Source organism: Arachis ipaensis, chromosome B3, assembly GCF_059453495.1.
Source record: "Arachis ipaensis isolate K30076 ecotype BB chromosome B3, ASM5945349v1, whole genome shotgun sequence".
In the NCBI taxonomy this organism is placed as follows: Eukaryota; Viridiplantae; Streptophyta; class Magnoliopsida; order Fabales; family Fabaceae; genus Arachis; species Arachis ipaensis.
Window position 1 is genome coordinate 96,308,355 of NC_142438.1, and position 6,574 is coordinate 96,314,928.

Below are 6,574 nucleotides of genomic sequence, written 5' to 3' on the forward strand. Positions count from 1 at the left end.
CACGTCCTCCTCCTCTTTTGTGGTTTCGGCCATGATGGTCATTTCAATGGCCTTGCACTCTCCTTTAGGATTTTCTTCTGTATTGCTTGGGAGAGTATTAGGAGGGATTTCAGTGATCCTTTTACTCAGCTGGCCCACTTGTGCTTCCAAATTTCTAATGGAAGACCTTGTTTCATTCATGAAACTCACAGTGGCCTTAGATAGATCAGAGACTAAGTTTGCTAAATTAGAAATATTTTGTTCAGAGTTCTCTGTCTGTTGCTGAGTGGATGATGGAAAAGGTTTACTATTGTTAATCCTATTTCTTCCACCATTATTAAAGCCTTGTTGAGGCTTTTGATCCTTCCATGAGAGATTTGGGTGATTTCTCCATGAGGGATTATAGGTGTTTCCATATGGTTCACCCATGTAATTCACCTCTACTATTGCAGGGTTTTTAGGATCATAGGCCTCTTCTTCAGAAGGCGCCTCTTGAGTACTGTTGGATACAGCTTGCATTCCATTCAGACTCTGAGAAATCATATTGACTTCTTGAGTCAATATTTATTCTGAGCCAATATGGCATTCAAAGTATTAATTTCAAGAACTCCCTTCCTTGTAGGCGTCCCATTGCTCACAGGATTCCTCTCAGAAGTGTACATGAACTGGTTGTTAGCAACCATGTCAATGAGTTCTTGAGCTTCTGCAGGCATTTTCTTTAGGTGAATGGATCCACCTGCAGAAGTATCCAATGACATCTTAGCTAATTCAGACAGACCATCATAGAATATATCCAGGATGGTCCATTTTGAAAGCATGTCAGAAGGACACTTTTTTGTCAATTCTTTGTATCTCTCCCAAGCTTCATAGAGGGATTCACCTTCTTTCTGTTTGAAGGTTTGAACATCCACTCTAAGCTTACTAAGCTTTTGAGGAGGAAAGAACTTGGCTAAAAAAGCCGTGACCAGCTTATCCCAAGAGTTCAGGCTATCTTTGGGTTGAGAGTCCAACTACACTCTAGCTCTGTCTCTTACAGCAAAGGGGAAAAGCATGAGCCTGTAGACTTTAGGATCTACTCCATTAGTCTTAACAGTATCACAGATCTGCAAGAATTCAATTAAGAACTGAAAAGGATCTTCAGATGGAAGTCCATGAAACTTGCAGTTTTGCTGCATTAGAGAAACTAATTGAGGTTTCATCTCAAAGTTGTTTGCTCCAATGGCAGGGATGGAGATGCTTCTTCCATGTAAATTGGAATTAGGTGCAGTAAAGTCACCAAGCATTCTCCTTGCATTATTATTATTTTCGGCTGCCATCTCCTCTTCTTGTTTGAAAATTCCTGACAGGTGCTTGCTGGATTGTTGTAATTTAGCTTCTCTTAGTTTCCTCTTCAGAGTCCTTTCAGGTTCAGGGTCTGCTTCAACAAAAATGTTCTTGTCCTTGCTCCTGCTCATATGAAAAAGAGGGAACAGAAAAATAATAATAATAGGGATCCTTTTTACCCAAGTATAGAGGTTCCCTTATGTGAGTAGAAGAAAAGAAGAAGAGAAAATCTGAACTCAGAGAGAGAGAGAGTTCGGATTTTTAGTGAGTGAGGAAGAGATGTTAGTAAATAAATAAATAAATAGAAGGAGATGAGAGAGAGAGAATTTTCGAAAATTATTTTTTTTGAAAAAGAGTTAGTGATTTTCGAAAATTATTTTTGAAAAAGGTTAGTAATTTTCGAAAATTAAAATAAAAAAGTAAAATAATTAGTTAATTAAAAAAAATTTTTGAAAAAGAGGGAGATATTTTCGAAAATTAGAGAGAGAGAGTTAGTTAGGTAGTTTTGAAAAAGATAAGAAACAAACAAAAAGTTAGTTAGTTAGTTGCAACAAATTTTGAAAATCAATTTTTAAAAAGATAAGAAGATAAGAAGTTAGAAAAGATATTTTAAAATCAAATTTTTGAAAAAGATAAGATAAGAAGATATTTTTGAAAAGATATGATTGAAATTAGTTTTTGAAAAAGATTTGATTTTTAGAATCACAATTAATGACTTGATTCATAAGAAAGCACAAGATATGATTCTAGAACTTAAAGTTTGAATCTTTCTTAACAAGCAAGTAACAAACTTGAAATTTTTGCATCAAAACATTAATTGATGATGTTATTTTCGAAAATTATGATATAAGATTAAGAAAAAAGATTTTTGAAAAATATTTTTATAATTTTCAAAATTAATTAATAAAAATGAAAAAGATTTGATTTTTGAAAAAGATTTTGAAAAAGATAAGATTTTTAAATTGAAAATTTGATTTGACTCATAAGAAACAATTGAATTTTAAAATTTTTTGAAAAAGTCAATCCAAATTTTTGAATTTATGAGAAGAAAAAATGAAAGATATTTTTTTGATTTTTGAATTTTTAATGATGAAAGAGAAAAACATGAAAATGATGCAATGCATGAAAATTTTGGATCAAAACAATGAATGCATGCAAGAATGCTATGAATGTCAAGATGAACACCAAGAACACTTTGAAGATCATGATGAACATCAAGAACATATTTTTAAAAAAATTTTTTATGCAAAGAAAACATGCAAGACACCAAACTTAGAAATCTTTAATGCTTAGACACTAAGAATTCAAGAATGCATATGAAAAACACCATACAACACAAAACAATATAATATGAAGATCAATCAAGAAGGTTTATCAAGAACAACTTGAAGATCATGAAGAATGCAATGCATGAATGCAATTTTCGAAAAATGCAAGATGAGTATGCAATTGACACCAAACTTAAAAATTGACTCAAGACTCAAACAAGAAACACAAAATATTTTTGATTTTTATGATTTTATGATATTTTTTGGATTTTTTGAAAATTATTTGAAAAATAAAAATAAGGATTCCAAAATTTTTAATATGAATTCCAGGAATCTTGTACTCCTATTCTAAAGCTCCAATCTGAGGGTTAGACATGGCTGAATAGCCAGTCAAGCTTTAGAAGGCATTGATATTTTTCATGTATAGAGCAACTAAGTGTGTGAGAATCAACAAGCTCTTGTGATGATAAGTTGAAACCCCAGTCCAAAAGCAGTTTGGATATGGCTTTACAGCCAGATAGGATTCAACATGTTACCATGAAACTCTAGAATTCATTCTTAAAAATTCTGAAGAAAAAATATTTTTGAAAAGATTTATAATAAATTTTTTTTTTCGAAAATAAAGGAAAAATTTTTGAAAGATTTTTGAAAACTTTTTGAAATCAAAATAAGAAGAAAATTACCTAATCTGAGCAACAAGATGAACCGTCAGTTGTCCAAACTCGAACAATCCCCGGCAACGGCGCCAAAAACTCTGTACGCACGTCTTAATAAATCGTTTTTCATTCACAACTTCGATACAACTAACCAGCAAGTGCACTGGGTCGTCCAAGTAATAAAATCTTACGTGAGTAAGGGTCGATCCCACGGAGATTGTCGACTTGAAGCAAGCTATGGTCACCTTGTAAATCTCAGTCAGGCGGATATCAAATAGTTATGGAGTTTTCGAATTTTAATAATAAATAGAAAATAAAGATAGAAATACTTATGTATATCGTTGGTGAGAATTTCAGATAAGCGAATAGAGATGCTTTCGTTCCTCTGAACTTCTGCTTTCCTGCTGTCTTCATCCAATCAATCCTACTCCTTTCTATGGCTGGATTTATGTAAGGACATCACCATTGTCAATGGCTACTTTTCATCCTCTCTGGAAAATGGTCCGATGCGCTGTCACTGCATGGCTAATCGTCTGGAGGCATCACCGTGGTCAATGGCTGCATCCACACCTTAATCTATGGAGTGTAGAAACTCTACCGTTAAAAATATATAAGTGAAAGGTTCAGGCATGGCCGAAGGGCCAGCCCCTATGATCTAAGAACTAGACGTCCCAAGATGCCTAATACAATAGTAAAAAGTCCTATATATAATAAACTAGCTACTAGGGTTTACAGAAGTAAGTAATTGATGCATAAATCCACTTCCGGGTCCCACTTGGTGTGTGCTTGGGCTTAGCTTGAATGTTACACGTGGAGAGGCTCTTTCTGGAGTTGAACGCCAGGTTGTAACGTGTTTCTGGCGTTCAACTCTGGTTTGTGACGTGTTTCTGGCGTTTAACTCCAAATAGCAGCGTAGAACTGGCGTTCAATGCCCTTTTGCGTCATCTAAAGTCGGCCAAAGTATGGACTATTATATATTGCTGGAAAGCCCTGGATGTCTACTTTTCAACGCAATTGGAATCACGCCATTTTGAGTTCTGTAGCTCCAGAAAATTTATTTTGAGTGTAGGGAGGTCAGAATCCAACAGCATCAGTAGTCCTTCTTCAACCTCTGAATTTGATTCTTGCTCAAGTCCCTCAATTTCAGCCAGAAAATACCTGAAATCACAGAAAAACACACAAACTCATAGTAAAGTTCAGAAATGTGAATTTAACATAAAAACTAATAAAAACATCCCTAAAAGTAACTAGATCCTACTAAAAACATATTAAAAACAATGCCAAAAAGCGTATAAATTATCCGCTCATCACCTACTAAATAGGATCTAAACTTGTCAATGGCATAAACCACTGCAAGTAACTTCTTTTCTGTGGTTGTGTAATTCTTCTGTGCGTCATTTAGAACATGACTGGCATAGTAAATGACGTGCAGAAGCTTGTTATGCCTTTGTCCCAACACTGCACCAATGGCATGGTCACTGGCATCACACATTAATTCGAATGGTAATGTCCAGTCAGGTGCAGAGATGACTGGTGCTGTGACCAGCTTGGCTTTCAGGGTCTCAAACGCCTGCAGACACTCTGTGTCAAACACAAATGGCGTGTCAGCAGCTAGCAGGTTGCTTAGAGGTTTTGCAATTTTTGAAAAATCCTTTATGAACCTCCTATAGAATCCTGCATGCCCCAGAAAGCTTCTGATTGCCTTAATATTGGCAGGTGGTGGTAATTTCTTAATTACCTCTACCTTGGCTTGATCCACCTCTATCCCCTTGCTTGAAATTTTGTGCCCAAGGACAATTCCTTCAATCACCATAAAGTGACATTTTTCCCAGTTTAAGACTAGGTTAGTCTCTTGGCACCTTTTTAGGACAAGTGCTAGATGATCAAGACAGGAGCTGAATGAGTCTCCAAATACTGAGAAGTCATCCATGAAGACTTCCAGGAACTTCTCTACCATATCAGAGAAGATAGAGAGCATGCACCTCTGAAAGGTTGCAGGTGCATTGCACAGACCAAAAGGCATTCTTCTGTAAGCAAATACTCCAGATGGACATGTGAATGCTGTTTTCTCTTGGTCTTGAGGATCCACTGCAATTTGGTTGTAGCCTGAATAACCATCCAAAAAGCAGTAGTATTCATGGCCTGCTAGCCTCTCTAGCATCTGGTCTATGAATGGTAAAGGAAAATGATCCTTTCTGGTGGCTGTATTGAGCCTTCTGTAGTCAATATACATACGCCACCCTGTAACTGTTCTTGTGGGAACCAGTTCATTCTTTTCATTATGAACCACTGTCATGCCTCCCTTCTTGGGGACAACTTGGACAGGGCTCACCCAGGGGCTATCAGAAATAGGATAAATAATCCCAGCCTCTAGTAACTTAGTGACCTCTTTCTGCACCATTTCCTTCATGGCTGGATTAGTCGCCTCTGTGGTTGAACCACTGGCTTAGCATCATCCTCCAATAGGATCTTGTGTATGTATCTTGCTGGGCTAATGCCCTTAAGATCACTTATGGACCACCCAAGAGCTGTCTTGTGTGTCCTTAGCACTTGAATTAGTGCTTTCTCTTCCTGTGGATTTAAAGCAGAGCTTATGATCACTGAAAAAGTGTCACCCTCTCCCAGAAATGCATATTTCAGGGATGGTGGTAGTGGTTTGAGCTCTGGTTTAGGAGGTTTCTCCTCTTCCTGAGGGATTTTTAGAGGTTCTTTTATTTCCTCTGGTTCCTCCAAATCAGGCTGAACATCTTTAAAGATGTCCTCTAGCTCTGATTCAAGACTCTCAGTCATATTGATCTCTTCCACCAAAGAGTCAATAATATCAGTACTCATGCAGTCATTTGATGTGTCTGGATGCTGCATAGCTTTGACAGCATTTAACTTGAACTCATCCTCATTGACTCTCAGGGTCACTTCCCCTTTTTGTACATCAATAAGAGTTCGTCCAGTTGCTAGGAAAGGTCTTCCTAGAATGAGAGTTGCACTCTTTTGCTCTTCCGTTTCCAGCACTATAAAGTCAGTGGGAAAGGCAAATGGCCCAACCTTGACAATCATGTCCTCAATGATGCCTGATGGATATTTAATGGAGCCATCAGTAAGTTGAAGACATATCCAGGTTAGTTTGACTTCTTCAGTCAACCCAAGCTTTCTGATAGTGGATGTAGGTATTAGGTTGATACTTGCTCCAAGGTTACATAGAACTGTCTTGGTACAAGCACCCTCTAATGTGCATGGTATCATAAAGCTTCCTGGATCTTGAAGCTTTTCTGGTAAGCTTTTCAGAATGACTGCACTGTATTCTTCAGTGAGAAACACTCTTTCAGTTTCTCTCCAATCCTTCTTATGACT

The 6,574-nt window shown here is 36.9% G+C and overlaps 1 non-coding gene across 1 annotated transcript; it reads left to right on the plus strand.

The window, feature by feature from the left end:
- The first annotated feature begins 791 nt into the window (after positions 1-791).
- Positions 792-899, plus strand: LOC148571675 (small nucleolar RNA R71). Its single transcript, XR_015908610.1, has one exon. It is a non-coding gene; the product is annotated as a small nucleolar RNA R71 (small nucleolar RNA).
- Positions 900-6,574: the final 5,675 nt, after the last annotated feature.